Raw genomic sequence first — 14835 nt, forward strand, 5'->3', positions numbered from 1 at the left:
ACAGCTCCAGACATCATATTCCATTAAAGACAAGAAGAAAGGAAAGGGGGGCAGTGCCATCAAGCTCTCCTCTTCTGCCTGCCCCCCTTTTTAAAAATATATTTTTATTGATTTCAGAGAGAAAGGGAGAGGGAGAGAATATTAAGGATGAGAGAGAATCATTGATCGACTGCCTCCTGCACGCACCCCAGTGGGAGCAAGCCCGCAACCCAAGCATGTGCCCTGACCAGAATTAACTTGTGACCTCCTGGTTCATAGATCGATGCTCAACCAATGAGCCATGCCAGCAGGGCACCTCCACTGCATTTTGTTGAAAGAACGCTGGAGTGGGAGCAAGGAGATTGGAGCTCTCACCTCAGCTTTACAATGTTCGAGCTGTGCGAAAATGGGTGCCTCTTGTCTTACTTAGGCCTCAGTATCCTCATCTATAAAATGGGAGGGTCAGACTAGATCCTCTCCAAAGTCCTTGCCAGCAATAGCACTCTGATTTCTCTGATTCTGCTTCTCTCACAGGCCTGAAGACACCAAGAGATGGAAAAATAGGTGTGTTTTTTTTGTTTTGTTTTGCTTGTATTATCTCTGCTTGGGCAAACTATTCCAAGCAGCTGGGACACCTGTGCTACTGTCTTAGTGCCACAACCCCCCACCCTCTGCCCAGGTGTCAGCTGGCTCCTCCCCAGGGGTGCAGATGCCAAATGAGCATAGTGGAATGGGGTATTAAAAGCTTCAGCCTTGGTCCCTGAAACACTTGATTTCTACTTGATGCCTGCAGCCATGTGGCTTGTTCTCCTACTCCTGCTGTGGCTGAGTCCTGTGGCCCGAAACTGGGAGACAGGTGAGGAGCCAGGCTAGCTGGTCAAAGGGACCCAAGCTTCTAGTCTCTTTCTTTTATTTATTTTTTAAATATAATTTTTATTGATTAAGATATTACATATGTGTCCTTATCCCCACGTTACCCCATACCCCCACCCCTGCTCATGCCCTCACTCCCCTGTTGTCCGTGTCCATTGGTAGGCCTATATGCTTGCATATAAGTCCTTTGGTTGATCTTTCCCCCTTACCCCCACCCTCCCCTACCTTCTCTCCAAGGCCTGACAGTCCAATCAATGCCTCTCTGTCTCTGGATCAGTCCTTGTTATCAGTTTATGTTGTTCATTATATTCCACAAATGAGTGAGATCATGTGGTATTTATCTTTCTCTGACTGGCTTATTTCACTTAGCATAATGTTCTCCAGTTCCATCCATGCTGTGGTAAATGGTAAGAGTTCCTTTTTCTTCTTCCTCTTCTTAAAGAATACCTTTCAGCATTTCATATAATGCTGGTTTGGTGGTGATGAACTCCTTTAGCTTTTTCTTATCTGTGAAGCTCTTTATCTGACCTTCACTTCTGAATGATAGCTTTGCTGGATAAAGTAATCTTGGTTGTAGGTTCTTGCTGTTCATCACTTTGAATATTTCTTGCCACTCCCTTCTGGCCTGCATGGTTTCTGTTGAGAAATCAGCTGACAGTCATATGGGTACTCCCTTGTAGGTAACTGACTGTCTTTCTCTTGCTACTTTTAAGATTCTCTCTTTGTCTTTTGCTCTTGGCATTTTAATTATGATGTGTCTTGGTGTGGTCCTCTTTGGATTCCTTTTGTTTGGGGTTCTCTGCGCTTCCTGGACTTGTAAGTCTATTTCTTTCACCAGGTAGGAGAAGTTTTCTGTCATTATTTCTTCAAATAGGTTTTCAATATCTTGCCCTCTCTCTTCTTCTGGTACCCCTATAATTCTGATGTTGGTACGCTCGAAGCTGTCCCAGAGGCTCCTTACACTATCTTCATATTTTTGGATTCTTTTTTCTTTTTCAGTTGGGTGTTTTTTGTTTCTTTGTATTTCAAATCTTTGACTTGATTCTTGGGATCCTCTTGTCTGCTTTTGGATCTCTGTATACTATTCTTTATTTCAGTCAGTGTATGCTTAATTTCTAGTTGGTCTTTTTTCATATCCTCCAGGGTCTCACTAAATTTATTGGCGGTTTCCATAAAATTCTTGAAAAACCTTATAAACGTGGTCTTGAACTCTATATCCAGTCATTTGCTTTCCTCCATTTCTGTCATTTGTGACCTGTTTCTTTGTCTCTGCATTTTTTATGCTTCCCTGTGTTGGTAGAGTGGCTTTGTGTGCTAGGTGTCCTATAGGGCCCAGTGGCTCAGCCTCCCCAGTTACCTGAGATGGACACTCTTGGTGCACCCCTTTCTGGGCTTTGTGCACAGTCTTGTTGTAGTTATGCCTTGATTGTTGTAGGATCACTGGGAGGAATTGACCTTCAGGCCAATTGGCTGTGAGAATCAGCTGTGTCTGCAGTGGGAGAACCTCTGTGCTGGAGACACCCTTCTGGGGCAAGACTTGCTTCAGTGGGGCTTTGGTGTTCACTGAGTCTGCCCCCTGAGTGTGTCCCTTATGGATCTGCGGAGTTGTAATCTGGATGGTCCCACTCTGACCACTGGGTACACTGGCTCTTGGATCTAAGGAGGTGCTAATTTAGCCTCTGCTTGAGGTTACACAGCAGGAGCTACGAAGAGAACTGCAGATTCCCCTTCCTTTTTTGGAGTTTGGAGGTGCCCAGATGAGGCCCAGCTGTGAAGCAATGCAAGCTGCTGTGGGGCCTTGGGCCTTCTCTTGGAAGTTCTGGGTCTGTCTGGCCCAGCTGCAATTTTCAGGTTGCAAAGGGCCAGGGCATTCATATGCAAAAGCCTCTGCCACAGCCTGGGTGGGGCGGGGTCTCAGGGAATCAAAGGGCGGAGCAAGCAGCTATGGCGGATCCTCAGCCCTGCTCTAAGGGGCCCCGCGTCTCAGTGTCCTGGTAATTGCTGCAAGCACCTCTGAGGGAAAGCCACCCTCAAGTTCCGAGTTCTGCCTGCTGCCAGACAGTCCAGTTTCTCTCCGTATGAGTCCTGGGTCCCAAGAGACTTCCGGAACGGGAGTTCAGAGCAGTTGGAAGCTTGTGACTCCCTCCCGATTCAAAAAGACAGCCGCGTCCTCAGGTGCCAGCCCCTTTCCGCGCGTGCTCGAGCCTCCGTACCTCTGCACTTTACTTCCGCACCTCCTCTGAGTCTCTGTGTGCTTTTCTTTTTCCTTCTAGTTGTAGAGTTTCCACTCAGCCAGCCTTCCTGTAGTTCTGGATGATGTCCGTTTTGTCTTTTCGTTGTATTTTTGAAGTTGTTGTGGGAGGCAGCAATTTCCGGTGTTTACCTATGCCGCCATCTTGGTTTCTCCTCTCTTTCTTTCTTTTACTTGTTCATTTGTTCATTCATTCATTCATTCATTCATTCATTCATTTGTGTTCCTGGCATGATCTACCTCCTTGGAGTTAGTACTTACTAACTCAGTAATTAAGTAATCCATTTATTCAGACACTTACTAAGCACTTGCTAGTGTAATGTGACTTCTCTGTGTATCCATCTTTATATTTATAAGATGTCCTTTGGTGATTAACCTAGGAAGATCTGTTTTGGTTGGGGAGTCCAGAGGAGTGTCTGGAGAGGTTCCTGTGAGTAGAGGTAGCATGGGGCTCTAGAATGTGCACTATTGCGGAGGGAGGATGGGAAGGGGAGAAGGTGGTGTGACAACCCCAGATCCAGATTAACCAGACAACTGCCATGCACCAAACTGTTAGGTTTCTCAAACATCCCTGGAAATGCAATGGATGGATAAAGTTGTATTCACCAGCCCGGCCAGTGTTGCTCAGTGGTTGAGCATTGACCTATGAACCAGGAGGTCTTGGGTCAATTTCCAGTTAGGGCACATGCATGGGTTGTGGTCTTGATCCCCAGTGGGGGCATGCAGGAGGCAGCTGATCTATGATTCTCTCTCTCCATTGATGTTTCTCTCCCACCATTGATGTTTCTCTCCCTCTCCCTTCCTCTCTGAAATAATATATATATTTTAAAGTTGTATTTACCAGAACTTCTTTGGTGAGAAAGCTAGATGTCAATGGTAGGAATATATTGAGGGTGGAAGCCTTAAGGGACATGCTTAAGTAATAACAAACATGTTATTAAATTGCTTTGTGAAAAAGGACGTTTGGGTAAGGACAGGGCTTCAATTTTGCTGAGTAGGGCTTGCAAGTTTGGGGCTGGAGCAGGATTGTTGGGAACCATAGAGGTGAGGAGGAGGCTTCCCTGTGCCCTCCTTCTTCACTCTTCCCCAGCAGTGCTCACCCTCTTCAATATAAAATTGTAAAACATGTTTAAAGAGTGTTGCTCTGGAGAGGTGCAAATTATTAGCTTTGGGTTCTTCAACCAGCCCTGTTTGGGCCTGTTCCTGGCTCCACAACTTGTCCTTTTACGAGCCTCTTGATCTGAAGCCAATGGGATGGTCACAGAGGAGCCATTTGAGGTGTGGCTCCTGACCAGGAAGCTTTCTCTGATGGGGTCATTGCCCCTGCACCAGACCCTGTGGCTCTCTCCTCTTAACTGCGGCGCAGCACTTACCTTCCAGTACAATGACATTCTGGTTACTTGTAGTATGATGATGCTCTGTTCATTTGACTGAACTCCTGGAAGGGGGCGGGGGGCAGTGGGGAGACACAGCACAGTGGAATATATCTCCATGATCCACCATGGTACCTGGTTCAGAGTGTCACTCAATAGAACAAAATGAATGAATGAATGAATGAATGAATGATTGAGTGAAGGGTGCTTGGTCACTATGGAGGTAGACTTCCTTTCCCTTACTGTACTGTCATTTTTCTGATGGTACCAGTTAGGACTGTTAGAAATGGTAACTTTCTCCTGGCCCATGGACACAGTGGGAGCTCAATGTGAGCCCAAGAATTCAACTCAGATCTTTTATTTATTTATTTTTCTTTATTTTTTAAAATATGTTTTTATTAATTTCAGAGAGGAAGGGAAAGGGAGACAGAGAAAGAAACATCAATGATGAGAGAGATACATCGATAGGCTGCCTCATACACCCCTCCTATCGGGGATTAAGCCTGAAACCCTGGCATGTGACCTGACCGGGAATCAAACTGTGATCTCCTGATTCATGGGACAATACTTAACTATTGAGCCATATAAGCTAGGCTCAATTAAGATCTTCTAAATTAAATTAAGAAAAAAATTATTTGGCACTAGATATACAAAAATGCATTTTCTGCCCTGAAGTTTCTGGTATGGAAGACTGATACACACCTCCAGAAAGAAGGCTGTAACAATAATGGAGACAGGGACACTGGACACAAGACACTAGGGGGGTGGGGTAAGGACATGTGCCGGTGGGTAGGGGAGGCCGGGGGACGTCAATAGGGGGGGGGGGGGAAAGGAGACATAGGTACTACTATTTGTAATACTTTAAACAAGAAAATAAAATTTAAAAAAAGAAAAATATAAAAATGTATGAAGGCAAAAAAAAATGGAGACAAGGATTAATGCTATGTTAGAAGGTAAAATCAATAGGTTTTAACAGTAAGAAGAAAAGGTTAATCTCAGCTGGGAGTATGTAGGAGGGCCTCTCGGAATAAATCAAATTTATTAAAAAAAACTATTATGGAAAATTCCAAACACACACAAATGTAGACAAAATAGGGTAATGAACCAAATGTACCTATCGGCTAGCTTCAAAATTATCAACCCCAGTTCTTATCCACCATATTTTAAAACTATAATCACAACACTGTATCAGAGCTGAACTAATTATGATAATTACATACTATCATTTAATGTCTATCAGTGTGCATATTTTTCCAACTGTCAAAAAGGACTTTTTGCAGTTGGCTCATTTGAATCAGGATCCAAACAAGGTCTATACATTACATTTATAGTATGAGTGAGCGACAGAGCTGGGAGTAGAACCAGCCACCACACCACGCTCAGGTTCACATTAAAAACAAAACAAAACAAAACAAAAACACCTCTGGTTGCACTTGCCACCAATCTCTGCCATTCTCTAAGCACTTTGCAGACTTCTGCTTTTGAGTCTTTGTTCAAGCTGTTTCCACTGCTTGAAAGACACTTCCTCCCATGGGCACTGGTATATTTCCTAAGTATCTTTAAATCTATATCCATCCCCTCTTTCTCCTTTTTTTCATGCTGTTGAAGAACTCAGGCCAATTGTCCTGCAGAATATCCTACACTGGGGACTTGTCTGAATGAATCACTGTGGGTGTCCCTCTGTCCTCTGAATTTTCTGAAACCTGGTACTTAAGGTCCATTTCTTTTGGCAGGAATATTCCATAGGTGGGCTGTGCACTTCCTATTGCGTCCTGAAGGAGACACACAACATCTCGAAGGAAACACACAATGTTCAGTTGTCCTACGTTTATTGGTGTTAAATTTGATTAGTCAGATGCATCCGTTTATTGCTGATTAGATTAATTTTTTTCATTGGTGGTTGCCAAATGGTGGTTTTCTAATTCCATCATTCCTTCTGCATTTATTAGCTGGAGTTTTTCTATAAAGAAGACACTTCCCTTTAGTTTGTATGAAAAGATTGTATGAATATTTGATTCTTTATTTGTCATTTTTCAGAATAATAAGCTAGTTCCTTAGCAGCCCCAAGAAGGTTGAATTTAAACATAACCTTGAAAGATAAGAATGTGTTCTTCTAGTGCCTATGGGAGGAAGTGTCTTTCAAGCAGCGGAAACAGCTTGAACAAAGACTCAAAAGCAGAAGTCTGCAAAGTGCTTAGAGAATGGCAGAGATTGGTGGCAAGTGCAACCAGAGGGTTTTTTTGTTTGTTTGCTTTTAATGTCACTCACTCATGCATGACCTTGAGAAAATGGCTTTTCTATTTCTAGATCAATGGTTTCAAACTTTGCTGGCCCACAATCCACATTAATAAATATATTTTACACTGTGACCAAGTACATACATGTATATAAAAACAAGCAAAAAATTCATAAAGAACTCTAAGCAACTTATACTTATACTAGAGGCCTGGTGCACAAATTTGTTTATGGGTGGGGTCCCTCAGCCTAGCCAGTGATCAGGGCCGATTGGGGCCAGCCGGCTGTGGGGAGGGACTGTGGGAAGTTGGCCAGCCACGGGAGGTTGGCTTTGGGAGCACATTGAGCACCAGAGGGCAGCTCCTGTGTTGAGCATCTGCCCCCTGGTGGTCAGTGCACATCATAGTGACTGGTTGAATGGTCATTCAGTCGCTAGGGTATATATATAAAATATATAAATATATATAAAATATATATATGTAGATAGATAGATAAACAATGTATGTGGATATTTTCTACTCTGTTCTATTTTACTCCTATCCTATCCTATCCTATCCTATCCTATCCTATCCTATCCTATCCTATCCTAATGAATGCTGGTCATGACCACTGAATTGATCTCTGACTCACAAATGGACTACAATCCTTGTTTGGATTGGTCCCTGGGGCTCTTTTCCAGTTCCAATCCTCTTTGATCTGTCCCTGTTTTGGTGACAACCTGATGCTGGACCAGGCACTTGGGAAAAGTGATGATGTGAGAGAGGAAACTAATCATTTGCAGGAGGCTCCTAACTGAACATGAGGCAGAAGTCAGGCCAAACTCAGAGGCCTCCACTCCAGCCCGCCATCACCTTGAGAGGTCTGACCTTCTGGGCCACTGCTCCCCTTTCACCAGACACCCATGGTGCCTGTTTCCATAACAGGCTGGTTTGGCCACACCTAGTCCTCTCAGAGGCCTGCTCCCTGTTGATCATGTCAACTTTGGAAAGCCCTCAAGCTTATCCCTAAACAAAGCCCAGGTGCAAACCTACCAGGAGGCAACTGGGAAGGTCAAGTTAAAGTAGAGAAGAGCACTGAGAGTCCTGGGCATGAGAACACCCGGGGCCGATTCCCACCTGAGCCGCAGAATTACTAGGTCATCTGGACCATGCCCCCTACCTGCCAATGCCTTGCTTCCCCAATCTCTTAAAGAAGATAAACCCTCTCATTGTATAGTGGATGGCAGGAAAATCAATACTTCATTCTCGTTTATGACTTAATATTTCATTGTGTAGATATACCATATTTGTTTTATCCATTCATCAGTTGATGAATTTGTTTTGGCTGTTATGAATAATGCTGCTAAGAACATTCATGTGCAAGTTTTTATGTAAACAAATATTTTCAGTTCTCTTAGGTATATACCCAGAAATGGGATTATTGAACCATATGGTTAATTCTATGTTAAACATTCTGAGAAGCTGTCAAAATCTTTTTCAAAGTGTGTTAGCCGTTTTTCAATTCCATCAGCAATGTATGTAATTTCTCCATATTCTCACCAACACTTGTTATTTTTTATTTTATTTTAGCGATCTTAGTCGGTGTGAAGTGGTACTGAGAGTGGGGAAGGACATGTAATGAGAATAGAGCCATAGTTGTCTAATAATTATTCACCTCACTAACTGTAGATAAGAAGTTTTCTTACAGACCCTGGGAAACTGGAGGCCTGTAAAAGATAAGACACCTTGGAGCCCAGATGGGTCCATTACTCAGGAAAGAAATACATTTTGAGAACAGACCAAGGACAGGACACGCTTTGATTTGGTTGCTGCACCTGGACCCTGACCCCCTCTGGGAGTTTTTCTCAGAAATGCTGACCATGCTCCAGTCCCAGGAATGGGCTGAGCTGTTTGTAACATCATAGAAGATTAGCCACCTTGTTATCAGACTTTGAGCTTCTGAAGGTTGGACTGCAGACTCTACCCTCCCCTTTTCCTGTTACAATTGTAGCTCACAGCTGCATGTAGTTATCTTTTCCCTCCTGTGTATAGAATCAGCCAACTGACAAGGGGCGTCAGGGCAGATTTTGTGGATGACCTGCTGCTCTCCCACACTGCCAGCGTTCTGGAGTAAATGCTGATATGATTCAACCCTGTCTCCACTTAATTGGCTCAAGTGGTGACAGGCAGCCCAGACCCTTGGTTGTCCGGTTACATAATCTCATTGTGGCTTTGACTTGCATTTTCTTGTTGACTAATGATGTCTCATGAGCTTATTGGCCATTTGGATATCTTCTTTGGATATTTCCTTTGTCCATTTAAACATTGGGTTATTTGTCTTTTTTTGTTGAGTTGTGAGAGTTCTCTACATATTCTACATAAAATTCTCTTGTCACATATATGATTTGCAGATATTTTCTCCCATTCAATGGGTTGTCCTTTTACTTTCTTGATAGTATCCTTAGAGGCACAAAACTTTCAAATTTTGATCAAGTCTAGTTTATCTGTTTTTTTTTTTTTTCTCTCTCACTTGTGCTTTTGGTATCATATCTGAGAAACTCTGGCTTAATCCAAGGCCATGATGATTTACATCTATGTATTTGCCTAAGACGTTTATAGTTTTAACTCTTATGTTTAGATCTGTGATCCTTTTTGAGTTAATTTTTGCATAGTCTGTGATGTAAAGGTCCAAATTCATTCTTTTGCGTTTGGATATACAGTTTTCCAGCACCATTTGTTAAATATTTTGTTGTTGTTGCTGTTAATTCTTATCCAAAGAGTTGTTTTTTCTCATTGATTTTTAGAGAGAGTGGAAGGAAGTGGGAGACACAGAGAGAGAAACATGGATGTGAAAGAGACACATGGATTGGTTGCCTCCTGCACGTGTCCTGACCAGGGATCAAGCCTGCAACCAAGCTATGTGAGCTTGACTAGAATCAAACCTTAGACCCTTCAGTCTGCCAGTAGAAACTCTATCCACAGAGCAAATCCGCTAGGACTAAATATATCTATTTTTCAATGTCCCCTTTTCTGCAGGCAGCTGTTCCCAGCCCCAGCCCCTCTGCTGCCTTGGAATAGATAACCACTGCAAGAGTGGAAACTGCTACTGTGATGCATTCTGCCATAAGGCATCAGACTGCTGCCCAGACCACCACGCCCTCTGCAGCCCTGGTAACTCACCTGCAGGCACATTTCCACCACTTCTAGGGCTGAATGCTGTGATTGACAGAGACAAGCCCCTCGTATCTACTTCAGGCCAAGGTCAGCATGTCAACCCCTGACGTCCCTAACAATCCTGAGAGCCTTGCATTCTGTCCATGTTACGTCAAAAGTGCCTACACATTCCTCGCAGCTTTGTTTCCCTGCTGCTCCTTACCACCTGCTGCTCCCTCTCAGAGACACTTTTCCAGGTCCCACAGGGAGAGGTTAAGCTGTTGGTGGTGGGGGATCAGGGTGGCGAGTGGGGTGGTTGGGTTCTAACGGTCCCACCTTCTCTTGCAGTGTAGGTGCCTCTTGACTGTGCCATGTAGACTTTTGAAGGCGGACAGGAGTCTGCAGAGAGGTGCAGAGGATGTTGGGCAGTAGCAGGAGGGTGGAAGGCAGGGACAGGAGAGGTGCTTTCTCTCTGTGTTTCTCAGCTCCTCAGAATACCAAGATGGTGCTGCAGATGGTGTTGAGGATGGAGAACCCACCAAGCCCTAAGAGAAGCAATCTTAACCGAGTGCAGAGCATGGTGAGTCCCCAGAGGTTCTCCCCGAAAGGGTGGGGGCAATCTGCTCCTGCCTCCCTGGCTTCCAGGCCCCAGAGTCAGGGAGCAATTCACTGAAGGGGAAGAGAGGCCTGAGCTGAGGTGGAGTTGGTTGCAGTCATGGTTTTAGGGATACGGGCCAGGATGCTTGCTCCTGAAACCAGGCAGCAAGACAGATTTGGCTCATAGACCGTACTTTGCTGTTTTCTGCCCTAAATCATCCTCTGTTTTTACTTTTCTTCTGAGTCCTGGCTTCAGCTCTCTGCCCAGCACTGGAGGAGAGGCCTTGGCCCCCATCCTAGCACATGACGCCTCTGGGAAGAAAGGCAGCATAATCCAATGGAAAGAGCAGGGACTCAGAGCCAGATAGACCTGGGTTCAAATCCTGGCTCCACCACTTATCACCTGGTGACCTCCTGCAGCTCCGTCAGCCTTTCTGAGCTTCTCTTTCCTCATCTGTGCACTGGAGCTTGCCTTGTCGGGCTGTGTGGAAGGGCCTGGTTCTTGGGGGATGTGCAATAAGAGGTAGCTGTTAACTGGGGACCTGTGAAACTAGAGAGGGAACAGGCCTTCACTTACTGCTCACTGCTTACTATTCATGTAGGTCCAGCAGTTCCTCCAAACCAGCCTCCCAGGGATGCCCCTCTCCATCTCTGTGAAGGGGACCAGGAAGAGAGCCTGACACCTCTCCTGAAGCCCCCCCACCAGTCCATGGAGCAGAGCTCACCCTGCCCACCAGGACCTGCTGGGCCCAGTTGTGTTTGCCTCCCCGCTGCCATCCCGTGTGCTTCCAATGTGGCTCAACCAGAGGAAAATGGAAATCTGCTATGGTTGTAAACACACTTTAATGTGCATAGAATCAGCCATACAAAATATAAAACATCAATTTGACTCATGCTATTCATTGTTTTGTGATAGTTACAGTGAATCTAGTAAACTTTTTTTTTTTTTTTTAAGAAATTTAATGAACCGTGAAGCACCATTTTTCACCCAAAGTAGAGACTAACTGAGCCTGTACAGTAAGACACGGCAGTTTTCTGGCCCATCACGGCCTTTGTAATGCTGAACCCTCCCTCACCTGTGCACCTTGGGGTGTGTACTATTTTTTTTTAAATTCTTTATTGTTGAAAGTTTTGCATATGTTTCCTTTTCCCCCCATTGACTTCTCCCCACCTGCTCCTACCCACAAGCGCATGCCCCCATTCCCCTATTGTCTGTGTCCATTGGTCATACTCTTATGCATGGATACAAGTCCTTGGGTTGATCTCTTACTCCCCCCCCACCCCCCCACCCCAACTTCCCCTACCTTCCCTCTGAGGTTTGACGATCTGCTCAATGCCTCTCTGTCTCTGGATCTGTTTTTGTTCATCAGTTTATGTTGTTCATTATATTCCACAATGAGTGAGATCATGTGGTATTTTTCTTTCTCTGACTGGCTTATTTCACTTAGCATAATGCTCTCCAGTTCCATCCATGCTGTTGCAAATGGTAAGAGTTCCTTCTTTTTTACAGTAACGTATTCCATTGTGTAGATGTACCACTGTTTTTAATCCATTCATTTGCTGATGGGCACTTCAGCTGTTTCCAAATTTTAGCAATTGTAAATTGTGCTGCTATGAACATAGGAATGCATATATTCTTTCTAATTGGTGTTTCTGATTTCTTGGGATATATTCCTAGAAGTGGGATTACTGGGTCAAATGGGAGTTCCATTTTTAATTTTTTTTTGAGGGAACTCCATACTGTTCTCCACAGTGGCTGCACCAGTCTGCATTCCCACCAGCAGTGCATGAGGGTTCCTTTTCCTCCACATCCCCGCTAGCACTTGTCGTTTGCTGATTTGTTGATGATAGCCATCCTGACAGGTGTGAGATGGTTCCTCATTGTCATTTAATTTGCATCTCTCGGATGATTAGTGACTTTGAGCATGTTTTCATATGTCTCTTGGCCTTCCTTATGTCCTCTTTCGAAAAGTATCTATTTAGATCCTTTGCCCACTTTTTGATTGGATTATTTACCTTCTTTTTGTTAAGTTGTATGAGTTCCTTATACATTATGGAGATTAAACCCTTACCAGATGTAACATTGGCAAATACGTTCTCCCATGCAGTGGGCTCTCTTATTTTGTTGATGGTTTCTTTGCTGTGCAGAAGCTTTTTATTTTGATGTAGTCCCATTTGTTTATTTTCTCCTTAATTTCCATTGTTCTAGGAGATGTATCAGTAAAGATATTGCTATGACATATGTCTGATATATTGCTGCCTATGAATTCTTCTAAGATTTTTATTGTTTCCTATCTTAAGTTTAAGTCTTTTAACTATTTTGAGTTTATTTTTATGTATGCTGTAAGTTGGTGATCTAGTTGCATTTTTTTGGTATGTATCTGTCCAGTTTTCCCAACACCATTTATGGAAGAGGCTGTCTTGACTCCATTGTATGCTCTTGCCTCCTTTATCAAATATTAATTGAACATAATGGCTTGGGTTGATTTCTGAGTTCTCTGTTTTGTTCCATTGGTCTATATGTCTGTTCTTGTGGCAGTACCAGGCAGTTTGGAAAGAACAGTGGCTTTGTAATATAGTTTGATATAGTAAACATTTCTTTATAATCAAAAGTAAGAACCTAGCATCCTTTGGCTAAGTAATTTGTGCTTCTCTCTCTGATATTCCTTCTCAGGTACCATATTATTCCCTGTATGTCCTACAGTAGCATGGTCTGAGTCCTGTAGCTTCATGCCCACATCTTTTCTTCCCAGGGTGAGAGGAGAAGCAAGGAACCATCTCTGGTGAGCTGGAACCGGCATGGGGGGGTCTCCTCATGTAAAGATTTCAAAGCTCTAGGAGGAGGATGCCAGCAGGGGCAGGGGTCAGCCGTGCCCATCACCTTCCCTCTCAGACCTGCTCTTCCTTTTATTCTGTGAATAGATCCCTGCCCTCCAGCCTTCTGGACTCCAGACCGCAGGGCCACCTTTACTTCTCTCTGCCCCTGTCTGTCCTTTGCCAAGTCTTTCCACGTGTACTTCCCAACATGGTTCACATCAGCTCCCTTTACAGTTCCACTGCCCAAGTCCCAGCCACAGCCTCCTCACTGGTCCTCTTGCCCTGGACTCTCCTCTAACTGGTCTCTGCCCACATTGTACTGCCCAAAGCAAGCTTTGCTGTTGCCACTTCCCTATTCAAAAACCATCACTGGCTTCCTATGGTCTCTAGAATAAAGGCTAACCTCCCACTCATGGCAGGAAATGTCCTCCACCTCATGGCCCCAAGGCACACTGTGGCCTTATCTCCTGCTGGTGGTTCCTTCCACACTCTTATGTTCCAACTGAATGGAGTGGCCCATTACCCCTGCCCAAACCTCACTCTACACCTTTGCGAATCTGTTTTCGCTCAGTTTCTCTGAACCCAGGACCTGAATAATTTATTTAGGAACACAGTCCAATGAGCAGGGGTGAGGGAAAGGGCAGTGGAACAGGGAAGAAGGGAGACAAAATATCAAGATGCCTTATCCACTTGGCCCCTATTATGGCTGACTGGTGGCTTGATCCTGTGGGACCTCTGAGAAGCCTTATGAAGTGTCTGAGAACTGTCTATCCCAGGAAAGAAACGGGAAGCGTCTGTCCATCAGCTCCCATCCCCACAGTTTATGAGTTGCTCTATAGGGTGCCTGACTCAGTCCATTGTTGCTGCTGCGTGAGAGCTGAGCTGCTCCCAGAAGCATCCCCGGGGCAGAGAGCAAATGGCACGTGGCAGGACACCACCTGGCTGCTCCTCGGAAAGTGGCCTCGGCACAGTGGCTAGAGTAGGAAGGGGGGCAGAGAGGACTTGAGCTGAGGCACAAAAGGTACCCCCACCATTGGCTTCCAGAACACATGTTTCTTCCCTTCAGCTCTTCCAGCCACAGGTTTTTCCTCCTGCCCAGGGACAGAGGAGCCTGGGGGGGAGACAGCCCTGGGCTCTGCTTGGGTAAGCCTCACTCATATTGCCAGAGTCTGAGTTCTCCTTTCTTTGCTGGGAAGAGTTTTTTCAGGTGAGACTCAATGAGACATGGCCTCTCTGCTTGGGATGCATCATCCTATGGGCCTCATAGAAAGCCCCAGAATGCTGATTTGTGGGATCCCTATTCTCTCTTGACTTAATACTCTTCTCCTTCCAAATGCTCAGATATCATATCTCCTCTTCCTCCTGTCCCAGCTTGGTCATCCATCTACCCCAGCCTGGGTCCCTGTTTATCCCCCAGTTCTGAGATGTTCCAGTCCCCACATAGCTTCCTCTGTAGTGGAGTGTGCATGTGTGTGCACACCTGCATGCGAATTTTATTTCTACCTGGCCCATCCTTCTCCCTCCTGTGTCCTCCAAATACCTCCCCTGTGAAAGGCATTTCCCTGGCAGCAGCACACCA

The 14835-nt window shown here is 44.8% G+C and overlaps 1 long non-coding RNA gene across 2 annotated transcripts; it reads left to right on the forward strand.

Annotated features, from left to right (window-relative positions):
* The first annotated feature begins 253 nt into the window (after positions 1–253).
* On the forward strand, positions 254–11688 carry LOC118675022. Of its 2 annotated transcripts, XR_004973789.1 has the most exons (4): positions 254–543; positions 9726–9950; positions 10191–10422; positions 11042–11688. It is a non-coding gene; the product is annotated as an uncharacterized LOC118675022 (long non-coding RNA). The 2 variants fall into 2 exon arrangements; XR_004973788.1 differs by having other exon boundaries at positions 9726–10422.
* The last annotated feature ends 3147 nt before the right edge of the window (positions 11689–14835 follow it).

The sequence above is a fragment of the Myotis myotis genome, unplaced genomic scaffold (genome assembly GCF_014108235.1).
Source record: "Myotis myotis isolate mMyoMyo1 unplaced genomic scaffold, mMyoMyo1.p scaffold_m19_p_2, whole genome shotgun sequence".
NCBI classification, from domain to species: domain Eukaryota; kingdom Metazoa; phylum Chordata; class Mammalia; order Chiroptera; family Vespertilionidae; genus Myotis; species Myotis myotis.